The sequence below is a fragment of the Artemia franciscana genome, chromosome 6 (genome assembly GCF_032884065.1).
Source record: "Artemia franciscana chromosome 6, ASM3288406v1, whole genome shotgun sequence".
Lineage (NCBI taxonomy): Eukaryota > Metazoa > Arthropoda > Branchiopoda > Anostraca > Artemiidae > Artemia > Artemia franciscana.
In genome coordinates, this window is record NC_088868.1 from 38,156,534 (window position 1) to 38,171,087 (window position 14,554).

Sequence of the window (14,554 nt, forward strand, 5' to 3'; positions counted from 1 at the left end):
CACATTGTAAGAATTAAAAACCTAACAATGGGAAGACAATAACAGAAACAATCAAAAATAAATGTATTAAAATAACAGGAAAGATAGGTTTTAAACTAATAAATCCTATTAAAAAAAGGGTCAATGTAAACCTAGATAACTTCGAAGACCACACTGCCTATCCATGATGAAAGTATAACAGTTCAAAATAGGAATGTAACCTTTTAATCAACAGTGAACTCATATAAAAATGTTTTAACTGGATATTTCCAACACATATACAGTGTTCATCATCAGCATTATAATTATCAGCATTAATCAAACAGTTCGTGGTAGCGAACTGTAGTAAGGAGCGACCTGGCTCAATAGCAACCGAAACTATAAACATGGAATTTTGATACGAATAGCTACATCAAAAGAATCGCATTTTAATGCTGATTTTAAATATATAAGTTTCATCAACCTTAGTCTTGCCCATGAAAAGTTACGACCCTGAGAAAATTTGCCTCGTTTTAGAAAATAGGGGGAAATACCTCCTAAAAATCATACAATCTTAACGAAAATCACACCATCAGATTCAGCGTATCAAAGAACCTTATTTTAGAATTTTCAAGCTCCTATCTACAAAAATGTGGAATTTTGTATTTTTGATAGAACCGACATGAAATCTTCAGGTTTGGAATTTTGCTTTAAGGACGATGAAATAGATTTATGATGTTGTAGTAATCTCATTTTTAAATTCTGGTTAGTATGTCCCACATAAGAGCTTTCACAAGCACTTGGGATTTTATAAACCCCACTTTGTTGCTCTAAAATTCTTTTAAGGTTTTCACTCAGCACTGGAACATATGGTAAAGAACAAAAAACATCTTTCGTTTCTGTTTTTTCCGGAATATTGTTAGAAAATTCTAGAAACTTTTTCCTTCTTTTTGAAAAAGTCTGGTCAATTAACCAGCCTGGATAATGGTTACTTATTAAACTCTCCTGTAACAACAAGAATTCCTCCTCGATGAATTTGGAGAACAAATTCTAAAAAAGCAGTCAGTTAAGGATATGATTAAACCAATTTTTACTTGGCGAGCATGACCAGAGAAGAACGACAAAAATCTATTAATGTTAGTAGGTTTTCTGCAAATTTTAAAATCCAGACTATTTTCATTTTTTAAAAGAAGAACATCCAGAAATGGATGTTTCTTATCCTCTTCTAATTCTATTATAAATTTTAAAACACCTTCCCAAAAATTAAGATGTTCTAAAAAACCTTTTAATTCCTCCTCCCCATAATTCCATACTGAATTTATGTCATCCATGTATCTCCCCCAAAATTTGTGTTTTAGAAATATGAATCTAACGCTAATGTTTCAATATTTCCTACAAAACAATTTGCTAAAGGACTTTAAGAGGGCCCCCATGGGTAAACCATTTACTTGTTAAAAAAAATCCGCTCTGAATTAAAAAAATAAAAGAACGTATTGCACAACCTAACTAAATTCATAATTACACCGACTTCCAGAACTGTTTCACCACTAATTATGTCCAAACTTCTTAATATCTTTCTTTCAAGAAGAATGTCTGCGGCTTTTACATCAATACTCGTATATATTGACACTATATCGAAACTTGAGATTATAGAATTTGAAGAAATTTTCACTTCTTTTAGTTTTTTTTTACAAGTTTTGACGAATTTTCAATGTAATCCTACAGTTAAAAGCCTTTCAAAGTTTGCTTTAAAACCAGAAATCCCTAACAATTCTATAAAAGACATAAAGATTCCTAATAACTTAAGAAGGTGTGAATCTATTATTATTATTATAAAAGCAGACAAGGGTAACACTTTAGTGGTAATTAAATAAAAAAAAAATAAATTTTCTAAACTGAAAGTAAGAAGCGACATTGAAACTTAAAACTAACAGAAATTACTTCGTATATGAAAGGGGCTGCTTCCTCATCAACGCCCCGCTCTTTACGCTAAAGTTTGACTCTTTCTCTCAACTCTTCTTTTTAAAACAGTAAAAAAACTTTAGCGTAAAGAGCGGGGCGTAGGTGAGGAAGCAGCCCCTTTCATATACGAAGTAATTTCTGTTTGTTTTAAGTTTTAATATCATTTTCACGTTAAAGGGGGTCGGGGGAGGGGGTTACGTGGGAGGATCTTTCCATGGAGGAATTTATCATGAGGGAAGAAAATTTCCATGAAGGGGCTGAAGGATTTCCTAGCATTATTTTCAGGTGGAAGTAAGGAGCACCATTAGAAACTAAAACGAACAGAAATTATTACGTATATAAGGGACTTTGTCTCCTCCACAATACCTTGCTCTTTACGCTAAAGTGTTTTTAAAAATTTCAAACTATTTGTTCTATGGCTTTTGTGCTTCAGGGGTCATTCTTAAAGAATTGGGACCACATTGAAGCTTTAGTGTAAAGAGCGAGGCATTAACGAGTGGGAGAACCCCCTCATACACGTAATAAAAATATACAAATGTAGAATTTCGTTACGTAAGTTAATTTGTAAGTTACATACATTTATTACTAATGAAAAGGTTCGTAAGAAAAAATTCTAGTTGCCTTTTTAATTTACCAAAAATAGGAGTACAACTAGGTCTCCTCCCCCACTCCTTTTCTTATCAAAATCGTCCGATCAAAACTATGAGAAAGCCATTTAGCCAAAAAAAAAAAATAATATGTATATTTCATTTTAATTATTCATGTGAGGTGAACCAAAATTAAAACATGCATTAATTAAAAAACCTTCAGAAATTAAATAAAAAACAAGTTTTTCACCTGCAAGTAAGGAACGACATTAAAACTTAAAACGAACAGAAATTATTCCGTATATGAAAGGGTCGTTCCCTCTTCAACGCCTCGCTCTTTACGCTAAAGTTTTTTATTGTTTTAAAAAGTAGAGTTGTGAGAAAGAGTCAAACTTTACCGTAAAGAGCGATGTGTTGAAGAGAGGACAACCCCTTTCATACACGGAATAATTTCTGTTCGTCTTAAGTTTTAATGTCGCTCCTTACTTGCAGTTAAAGAACTTGTCTTTTTTATTTTATATTTTCAAAGACAACTACATCCTCTTTGAGTTTAACATACACTCAAAAATAAAAGCAAATTAATTATTTGTTCCCGAGGAAATAGCTTCGTCTTCAGCAAAATACACTACTGCCAATATTAGTTTTTGAACTTTAAATTCCTCAACCAGGCACAGCGTTGTACCTATAGTAGAATCCAAGTGAATATAAAATCCCTGTGATATGTGAAGCTTGTAAAATACTTGTATTTCGATAAAAAAAAACACAAACCATAAAACTACATATATCTGTGTTAAATTCCAATTAACATCTAAGCCATTTTTTTTTTTTTTTAACGGTCCAATTTCCCTGAAATACCATGTTGGGCTAGAAAGTAAACTGCTGTATTAGTCTCTGTTAACCTTTATAACGACACAGGCTTCAAAATTGGTACGGATACAATTATAAAACAACCCAATATAAAAAAAAAAGAATTATATAAACATATGTGCCAATATTAGCTTACTTGAGAACCTTTTGCGTTTTAACTGAGAAGATCAATATGTAGCAGGCAAAATTTTCTGAACTACGAATTTATTTTAATCGTGGAATAAACCTCTCGAGAATAATTTTATGTTCAAATCTACCCAAAAATAAAATAAAATTTCATATCTATTTTTCAAGGTTTTGTCTTGAAAAACTCCATTAGCTTCCGTGGTGCTCACTTACAGTAGCGACAATTGTAAATATTGGTATTTGTGGTTTTTAGTTATTGGTTTGGAATTTTATTTGATTTTAAGTAATTTTAGTTTTTATCTTTGTTATATTTATTTTCAATGCATCACTTTAGCTCATCTTACTGACTAAATATTGAACAATCCCAAATGGGATGAGTTAGTATAGAAGCTATGCAATATCAAACAGTTCGTGGTAACGAACTGTAGGAGCGACCTGGCTCAATAGTAAACGAAACTCTAAAAAACGTATTCTTGATGCTAATAGATAGATCAAAAGAATAAGATTTTTAAGCTGATTTAAAAAATATAAGTTTAATCAAATTTAATATTAACTATCAAAATTTACGAGCCTGTGAAAAGTTGCCGCATTTTGGAAAATAGGGCAAAAACACCCCCTAAATTCATAGAATCTTAACGAAAATCACACCATCGGATTCAGCAAATCAGAGAACCCTAATGTAGGAGTTTCAAGTTCCTATCTACAAAAATGTGGAATTTATAATTTTTTCCAGAAGACCCATCACTCGTGCGTGTTTGTTTATTTTTATTTTTTTCCCAGGGGTGATCGTATCGACCCAGTGGTCCTAGAAGGTCACTAAAGGGTTCTTTCCAACGGAAGTTAAAATTTCTTGTGCCCTTTTTAAGTGACCAAAAAATCGGATGGCAGCTAGTCCCACGCTCATTTTTTTCCCACAGTTAACGAGTCAAAATTTTGAGATAGCAATTTTGTTCAACATAGCCAAAAAACCTAATAAATATGTCTTTGCGGACGACTTACTCCCTCACAGTCCCCGATGGAGGGGCTGCAAATTACAAACTTTGAACAGAGTTTACTTATAGTAATGTTTATTGGGAAATGTACGGACATTTACAGTTTTTTTTTGTTTTCTGGGGGGAGAGGGGTTGAGGGGAGGAGGTTACGTGGGAGGATCTTTTCATGGAGAAATTTGTCATAGAGAAAGAGAATTTCCATGAAGGGGGCGCAGGATTTTCAAGCATAATTCAAAAACAAAACAATAAAAAAAAAGATGAAAAAGTTTTTTCAACTAAAAGTAAGGACCAGCATTAAAACTTAAAACGAACAGAAATTATTATGCATATGAGGTGTTCATCTCCTCCTAAATATCTCACTCTTTACGCTTAAGAATTTTTAGTAATTTTACTTATTTATTCTATTGCCTTTGTGATTCAGGGGTCATTCTTAAAGAATTTGGACAAAATTGAAGCGTTAGTATAAAGAGCAAGGTATTAACAAGAGGGCAAACCCTCTCATATACGTAATAAAAATATAACGAATATAGAAATTCATTAAGTAGGTTAATTCGTAAGTTACGTATACTTTTTACTAATAAAAACATCTGTAAAAAACTAAAAGTTCTAGTGGCCTTTTTAAGTAGCTAAAGACTGGAAGGCAACTAGGCCTCCTCCCCCAATCCTTTTTTCTGAAAGTCCTCCGATCAAAACTAAGAGAAAGCCATTGAGCCAAAAAAAAAATAATTTGCAAATTTTGTTTTAATAATTCATTTGTGGAGAGCTAAAATCAAAACATGCATTAATTCAAAAACGTTCAGAAATTAAATGAAAAAAAGTTTTTTTTTTAACTGAAAGTAAGGAGCGACATTAAAACTTAAAACGAACAAAAATTACTCCGTATATGAAAGGGACTGTTCCTTCCTCAAGGGTCAGCTCTTTTTTTTAAACCCTTTTTTTTATTTAATCCTTAAGAATAAGAGGAAAGAAATCACTTAAATTGGTATCACCTCGGACAACTACTAAGGAAAACTTTAACCAAGAGTTAATTGAAATCGCAATTTAATGTTTATTCCAGGAAAATCCTAGCAAGGAAGAGGTTCTTCCGAATTTTTGGTTAGAATATGCGAACAGCTCATTGTAACGATCTGTAGTAAAGGACCAACCCGGTTCAATAGTAACCAAAACTCTAAAAAACGGAGTTTTGATTCCAATAGATATATCAAATGTATCAAAAAAGGAGATAACCCGCCTAACAGATACAGAAGCTTATTGAAAATCACACCCTCAGATTCCTTGTATCAGTGAACTCTTCTGTTGAGGTTTCAGGGTTCTATCTGAAAAAATATGGAGTTTTGAAGTTTTTGCCAGAAGGAAGATCACGGGCGTTTTTTTTTTTTTTTTTTTTTTTTTTTTTTTTTTTTTTTTTTAAGGGATGATCGTATCGACCAAGTGGTCCTAGAATATCGTGAGGGGAATAATTCAATAAAAGGGAAATTAAAAGTTATAATGCCCTTTATAACTGACCAAAATAATTGGGGAGCAACTAGGCCCCCTCCCACGCTCCCTTTTTTCTTAAAAGGATCTGATTAAAATTTTGAAATATTTATTTTGTTCGGCATAGTTGAAAGGCGAATAAACATGCCTTTGGAAATATCACAACCCGACAAAGTCCATGGGGAAAGGCTTAATATAAAAAATTTATCCATCATTTTCGTGTAACGTTTGTTGTTGGGAAGTATACATACATTTTTCTGGGGAGGGGTGAATTTTTTGCTGGTAGTATCTTCCACATGGATAATTTTCCGTGTGGAGGGAAGTCTTCAGAGGGTGAATTTTCCAGGGAAAATTTAACGCTAGGGGTATTTGCCAGAAACTTTGTACAAAATTCTTCTTATGTCTTGCTTTCTAATAGCCAACTAAGTTGTCCAGGGCAAATTTTCACCCAAATTGAATTGTTTAGAGAATAAATCCTTGGGGAGGAGAGATTTATCCGTGGAGGTATAGCCAGATTTCCTGAGACTACTTAAAACGATCTGATATTACATAAAAAAAAGCATTTTCAACTGAAAGTGAAGAGGTACACTAAAACTTAAACCGAACAGACACTATTACGAATCCTAAACAAGGGACGGGGAGCTGTTCTTCCTCAACACCTCACACTTTACGCTAAAGTTTGAATTCTGTTCCAGTTCTGTAGGAACGACTCTTGAAACACTTCGTTTAATTAGAAAAAGTAAAAGCTTTTTTGTAAAGAACAAAAAAACTTTAGCATAAAAAGCAAGGTTTTGTGGCGGAGCAACCTCCCTCATATACGTAATAAAGTTTCTATGTCGCTCCTTACTTTCAGTTGAAAAGTAAGGAGTTTAAAAAGTTTGAAAATGGATCATAGGAGCATTTAATAGAAAAATGCTTTTTTTTCGTAATTCTACCAAAAAAAAAGTTTCCAAAGAAAACATTTGAGAAACAAATTGTTTTCCCTCTCAGTTTTATTAAAATAAATTATACTTTTTTTTTGCATTTTGATGTTTTACATTTTTATCAAAAAATTGTAGAACAGTTTCACCGTGAACCTCCCCCCTCCCATGGATAGTTCCTCCCACGCAATATTTCAATATCCAAAATCTGAAGAATTGCGCAGTAGTGTACTTCTTCCCCCTTAAGAGAGTTCCCAAGAGGATTCTGACCTCGCTGAAAATTTTTCCCTGGCAACTCTCTTCAACCGTCTCCAAATCTAAAACTAAGTCGCCAAAAAGAAAGTAGGATAAATGAAATGAATTCTGTATATGAATTCTCAGCAATTTTCTCTGTGTAAAAGTTTTCTCTGAAAGCTCATCACCAGAAACTTACACCCTCCAACAATAAATTGTCTTGGAGAAACCCCCCCTCCTAAATATATCTTTATACTAAAAAATAACTTATTAAATTACCATCCTTTCCCAGCGTCAGGAGGTCATGTTATCCCCAAAAGCATGTTCATTGAGCATTTTAACTATGCTGAACAAAATCAAAATCAGAAAACATCAAAATTTTCATCAGACGGTTTTGGAGAAAAAACCTTGGAGGAGGGACTTGTTACTGTGCTACTTTTTTGGCCAATTGCAAAAGGCAGTAAAACTTTGAATTTCCATTCGAAGGAGCCGTCTCCTGATCTTCTATGACTATTGATTCGATAAACCCCCTCCCACTACCATAAAAATACAACCCGTTTTCTTTCTTATGGCAAAGAAATGCAAAATTCTACTTTTTTCGCATGCAAGTCGCTAATTCTTCCTAATAAAATAAATCTTCCTTCACGTCCAAGGTGTCACAAACTTTATTTTCTCTATATCTTTTCCTGCAATTCTATCCTGGTTTACCAAATTCTTAAAACGTTCAGACCATCTCTCTTTAACTCTTCCCTCACCACCAGCTGCTGCCTTATTCTTATATTTAACTGGGACAATTCCAGATTCTCTATCCATTTTTATGCTCGTACAATCGTTTATTATTATGCCGTCTAGATGCATCTTTCAGATCCTCTGCATTTTATCCTTGGCTTCCACTTGGCACCTTTTTAGTTCATATTTTAGTGTTTTCTCGACTTGCTTTACATTTCTCTTGTTTTCTTTGGATCTATATATCACTTAGAAATTTCTTGTAAAAGACCCTTCTCCTCTCTATTAAATGTTCAGAATTTTTTACTCATATTTCCTAATGTGATTCTAACTTTCATCCCTGAGACACCATTAGCCATTTTACAAGGTATTTTCCTAAAAGTATTCCATCCATCTTTTACATTGTCAAGTTGGAAACTCTTTAATTTAGTTCTCAACTGTTCCAAGTAATTATCTCTCAAATTCCCATCCCAGAGTCTACCAATGTCATAACTTCCCCGAAGATAGCCACCCTTCCAAAATTTCAGCTTTAAATTAGTCTCAGACTCTACTAGATGGCGATCTTTACTTTTAACGTTAATAACAGCACTCCTCTATATATTATCTTATTATACCATATATACCTTTGATTACAGAAACCAGATAACCACTACTATTGTCTTAAATTTGAATGTTGACCATTGTATCAGGAACTGTAATTGGGAAAATTCGAATGTTTGTCACTCCGGATCCTATCCATCTCTTCAAAGAATTTTTTTACTTCTTCGCCAATTTGTTTTTGGCATCTTTAATGTTTCTACAAGTACTTTTAAAAACTTGACTTGTGCTTACGCATTATTAATGGCCGAGTTTTCGTCGTTTGGTAAAAAGAATCTTTTCTCCCTCAGCTTCTTTTGACAGCTGAGAATATATATCCTTTTTCACGATCTTGCTCTCAAGTTTATATTTGTATATATCACTCTCAAACAGCAGTATTAGAATATAATGGGCATCAAAATCACTTTTTTCACCTCATCTCCCTTATTGTTCCAGATTAAATTTTTCTGTAAACTAGTATCCAAATTAATTTGTAGTCGACCGATTACCATCTTGAACAAATGACGCTGAGGAGTCGAATGCAGTAAGTTTTAAAACTTGCACTCTGTCAATCCCGACTGTCTAAAATTGAATTTAGTGACGAAAAGGACCGCACCAGTGAATTCAGAGAGAATTGGTTTGTTAGGTTTAGCAATAATTGCAACTTTAACAATGAAACTGAAGCATTCAATTATTCTTCAAAATTCAATTAGTTTGAATTTACTAGTTTGTAGTTAGTTTGCAATAATATAAGTAACTCAGATAAACCAGATTCCCATCATTTGATGGTGGAATTCAGTTCAGGGCTGTAGAATTCTTTGCTTTAGTTTTATATCTTGGAAGCAATTAGTTGTCATTAAGGTTCTGGACTCACTTTGTGATGTTTAGAGTTGGGACTCATTGAAATTTATGTATATTTTGTAGTTTCTTTATCTCAAAAGACCAAGTTTTAATGGAAGATTAAAATTTATTTGAAACACTTTCATAAAAGAGTAAATAAAATTAAATAGTAAATAGATAAAATAAATAATTCCCGCAAACACATGCCTCCTGTCATTAAAACTAGTAACATCCAGGCACCTGAGAGCAAGACTCGATGGGGAACATGAAAAATAACCATCATTACCTGTTGCGTCCCATAAAAGGAAGCCGAGGAGCAAGATCAGTATAAGTTTATACCTTATTATTTTTATAAGACTTGTTAGTACCTCCCATGATTACCTTGGCCTTCGAGGAGATATAAATACTAGCATTAAAAATAAGTGTCGCCTGTGGGATTTGCCGTTTGACCAGTAATGGTAGATAGCCTAAATGACAACAGGGAGAGAATATTACAGTTTTCAACACGTGGTTTCAAAGACTCAACTTAGCCAAGTATAGCTGATATGATCGACCAACGAAGAACATGATCGACTACACCATCATGCACCATCGATGGCTGTCGTTTGTGCAGAATTTTCCTACCTACGAAGCCGCTAAAGTTAAGAACACAAACCATAGGTTGCAGCCAATATCTTGTTCTAGCCAAAATCAGCCTTCGCCTTAAAGTTAAAAAAAAAACGACAAATATCTTAAAAATCAATACCTTTTGTATCCAGCAAGAACCTGCCCTGGCTGAGTCGTATCAAGTCAATGGTCAATCAACAATGATGGATCAACAGAAAAGATGACCGACTACACCATCATACGTCAGTGATGGCTGTCGTATGTGCAGAATTTTCACACCTTCCAAGCTCCTAAAATTAAGGAGCACCAACAATAGGCTTGTTGCAGCCGAAATAAGGCCTCACATTAAAGCTTTAAAAAACAGCCAAACATCAAAATTGATACCTATCGTGTCCATTAAGAATACATAATACATAAAACTCACGAGGAACCTACTCTCATCCTGAATCCTGATGAAGAGAAACCGTTTGGTCTAAGATTCAAACGACGAAACCGATTCAGAGCCATAGTGCTGTCCGAGAGGCTATTAGATAAGGGTAAAACCATGCGTCATTCCAAATGGTCTGACTGCACTGTATTGTATTACAATTTATAAGCTTATCGGAATTCAACGTATGATGCAGATCATAAAACAAAGTAGTAAAAAATTCCATAAAATATATTGTTGTAACCTCACTCGAAAATTAGTATACCAGTGTTAGTAGCTGGTGTCCCTTTAGTTGACCTATTTCCGAATTAAAAAATGGCTGTACTAAGGAGTATATAGTCAATGTTTGCACAGTCCCCCAACAGAAAAAGCTTTGTTTTGAATTATCCGGATTCTTCTATAGTTGACATAACAGTCACTTGCCCAAAAAGCATACCCATATACAATATAAGGATTGATAATTGAACCATAAATAATCTTTAATACACCAACCTGGAACAAATTATGAAAACATAGAAGTAAGCCTAGGCTTCTTGCCACTTTAGAAAATGTAGTATCACTCTACTTCTTCCGATTTAAATTACAATAAAAAAAATCCCAAGTAATTTGTTTTAAAACTTGAAGTTTTTGGGAAAAGAAGAAGAAGCAGAAAAAGAAAAACAGGCAATTGCTTCTTATAAAAACCGTATAAAATTTAAATTAGACCAACTTTGGAGTTTTTAACTAGGATAAGATTTTAGAGATAGATACTACAAAAATATTCAATGGTAATTGATTCGGATTTATATCTTCATCCAAATGACCACGGGCACCACGAGGAGAGGGCGGAGGGGGGGTAGTACCCCTAAATTTTGACACTCGGTGAAAGTTTGACGAAAAGCCCAAAATTACACTCTATACGAGAAAAAAAACATCCTAGCTTAAGCGGATTAGATATTAAAAACTTTAGATCCGGTTTAGACACAAATTTCAATATAAGGTACTTAAGATTTAAAATTCAGTTGTACAATTTCCAAATCTTGTTAAGAAAGTCTCGAAGTGATATGTTTAGTCAGAAAATGTAGTTTAAGTCGAATCGAAATCTAAAATCATACCGGAAATTGGAAGAAGAAAGTTGAAGATTTGGTTGAATTTTGCAAGAAATGTTAATTTTATTCCTCTTTTCTTTTTAAATCAAAGTGAACTTTCTGGAACAGATCTAGTAAAATGCGCAATCCTTCAACTTTGTATTTTTGTTGTTTTGTTAAATTAGTCCAATTCAAACTAAGAAAGCAAAATTTGATTCTAATCTTAGAAAAGGTATTTTTTTTTATTGAACTTATTGCTTTTGCATTAGTTTCACTTCATTGATCTTTAATCTTTTTTGCCGAAGTTGAACAATGAGCAATAAAGTACGCAAAAATGGTATTGTTGCAAGGGTTCAAAAATATACTTTCAGCTCACGGCTTCTTAGCAATATTCCCAGCTTAATATTATTGATTGGAGCTAAAGTTTTATATGTGCTAAAAAACAAGAAACAACGATTAAAAGTATTAAAAGTATTTAATTAAACTGTCGTGGCTCTATCAATAATAAGACATATATCGTTAATAATAATAAGAAAAATAATAAGACAGGGTATGAATCATTCCCCATCGTTCCTTAACAAAATGAAAAACGATTCATATTATAGAAAACAGGCCTTAAACGAAATTTACCTCAGCCACAGGATTTTTTTTTCAAATTTCAAAATAAACAGTAGCCTAAATGCTTATCAGTTTGTCTTATCTCTAAGAAGCAATAAAACAAAATTTGTTTATTAAAACGAGTTGAATAAGTCTTTAAGTGAAAGTTTTTATTTAGAAATATTACCAAATCAGTTGTTTCTTTCGTTTGCATGAAATACGGTAACATGTTGTTTTTCATAGGCTACAGGGGAATCCTAGTTGATGGATTGGCTAGCCCAATGTTTCTGTTTACGGACTATTCAGGTAGCTAAGAAATAAACTTACCTCTGCAATCAGAATTGCATCCTGAATCCAAATATAAAATGTATTTGCATTGGAAATTAACTTTACTCCTCCCCTAATTATCCAATTTAGTGAATCTACTTGCACATTAGGGGTGGGGTTAAAGTAAAAGCATACCTGTATAGTCAAAATTGCATCCTGAATCAAAATTTAACATTCATTTGCATCAGAAATAAACTTTACCTCCTTTTTACTCTGATGTGCAAATATATACCCTGAATTGATGGGCCTATATATAGGGGGTGGAGTTCTTTTCCACTGCAAATGAATGTTAAATTTGGATTCATCTGCTTTTTAGGGTTGAAAGCTTGCTAAGAGCCAAGTTCTTTGACATTTTTGGCTAATACTATGTTTGTTTGATGTTTAATAGAGTAGCCTATAGGGCTGTCAAGGATACAATTGATCCAAACTAGATTTCAAACCAGGCTTTGTCCAAGACCTATTTTCATTACTTTCTTTGGTATCAGTTTAGTGGTTGACTACTTCTAAAGGAAGCTTGCTAGTAAAATTATTCTAGTACTAATTGATCCATTATTTTGTTCTCTTTTCATATACATAAAGACTGTTTTTCTGACACTACCAAACAGGTTTATTATTGTTATCTAAATGTAGCATGGAAATTTACCAATTTTGAAGGCAAAGACTCATGTATCCACCATATTTCTAAGGATATCAAGATCAATCTTGATAAATTATAAATCAGAAGGTTTGGCAACTCAATCCACTAATTTAGAATCATGTGCATGAAGAGTGAGAATGATGTAGAAGGTGAAGCAACTTAGTCCAAGAATAATACCCTAAGGGATCCTCATACGACTCTTGTAGAGGAGGTGCAAAGAGGCAATCTTTCGCCAAAGCTTATCATGGGCTTGGGAGGATTATGTCTACAGGAATGTTTTTGTCTAGTAGGGCTTAGATTTATTTTTGCATCTGTAGAAGGTTATGTGTCAGTGGATCTTCCAGATGTCAAACCATGTTGAGAAGGAGTTAAGATGCTATTGACCTCGAAATGCTGCATTGAAGTCTTATTCACATACGTTTTAAGTACTTTGGCAACAGAGCAAGTTATGCTGACAGAACAGTAATTTTCAGTGCAGTCTTTAGTCTTAATGTTTCTTGGTTCTTCTTTTCATTAACATTAAAGGTGTTTTTATTAAATAGATAATCATGGTTTCTTCCAATGACATCCACATTCTTAGAAAATTCAAATCATACCTATATTCACAATCCTGCTGTGATCACTTAGGCAAAACTAGATTTCACATCTATTCAAGAATGCAGAAACTATTTTTAACAAAGAAAGATGATGGACAACAGTCTAGAGCTGCCACTTTCTTTAAGGGAATATATTCAAACAAAAAGAATTGTAAGCCTACCGTTAGGTTTTTTATTTCATGCTCATTCAAAATATCATGTTTGCTTTTTTTGAAGTTCTCCTCTAACTGTATAGTCCTAGTTATGTATTTCTCTGTTATTTATTTCTCTTGATGCATTTTGCACTGAGTTGCAAAGTAGACAGTCTAGTCTAGACTGTCTAAGCTAAGTGATATTCAGTTTTACCCAAGAGACTGGATTAGAATTGTAGACAAAATATTGTATTGAGAATAATTTAAATATGAATAGCAATGAAAGTCAATGTGATAATCAGATTAATAGAAGCATACTGCATTTTAGAAAGCTATATTTGTTTGTATAGTAAATTAAATTGTTTTCTTTAGCATGATGTATATCCTATTGCTATATATAGGACAATCAGGGGGTGTTGGAGGGTGATACTTTTGGTTTGTATTACTACTACTACTATTACTACTTGTACTACTACTACTGCTGCTACTAAAGCTAAGAGTATTAAGGTGAAAAACTTGGAAATGTTAAAACTGGATTGAACTAGATCAAAACAAATTGCGCCTACACAGGCTGCTGGGAAGACGTCAGAAATGTCTCAGGAATGAATGATGGTATTAACTTGAAACTTTCAGCGTGTGATTAGGAAATGTTGAAGAAACCAAAGGGGCTATGTGCTTACTGCTACTAATGTTACTACTGTTACTACGCAAACTAAGAATATTAGGGGAAGCTTTCAAGGAGTATTTAGGCGGTTGCATAACCAAATGAAAACGAACTATGAGCTTAGAGATTTTCAAAACGATGAAACAAAGCAACATCTCAAGAATGGCTTACATTACTAAGGTAGACATTTAAGGATAAGTTTTGGTGGATTTCAAACTAGCCAGAATGCACTATGTGT

General features: G+C 33.4%; 1 protein-coding gene across 1 annotated transcript in view; it reads left to right on the plus strand.

The window, feature by feature from the left end:
• Window positions 1-8,674: 8,674 nt before the first annotated feature.
• Window positions 8,675-14,554, plus strand: part of LOC136028394 (uncharacterized) — a 93,039-nt gene continuing 87,159 nt past the window's right edge. The window contains exon 1 of the mRNA XM_065706209.1: window positions 8,675-8,710. The gene's annotated coding sequence lies outside the window, so the exon portion shown is untranslated. The remainder of the gene's footprint in view (window positions 8,711-14,554) is intronic.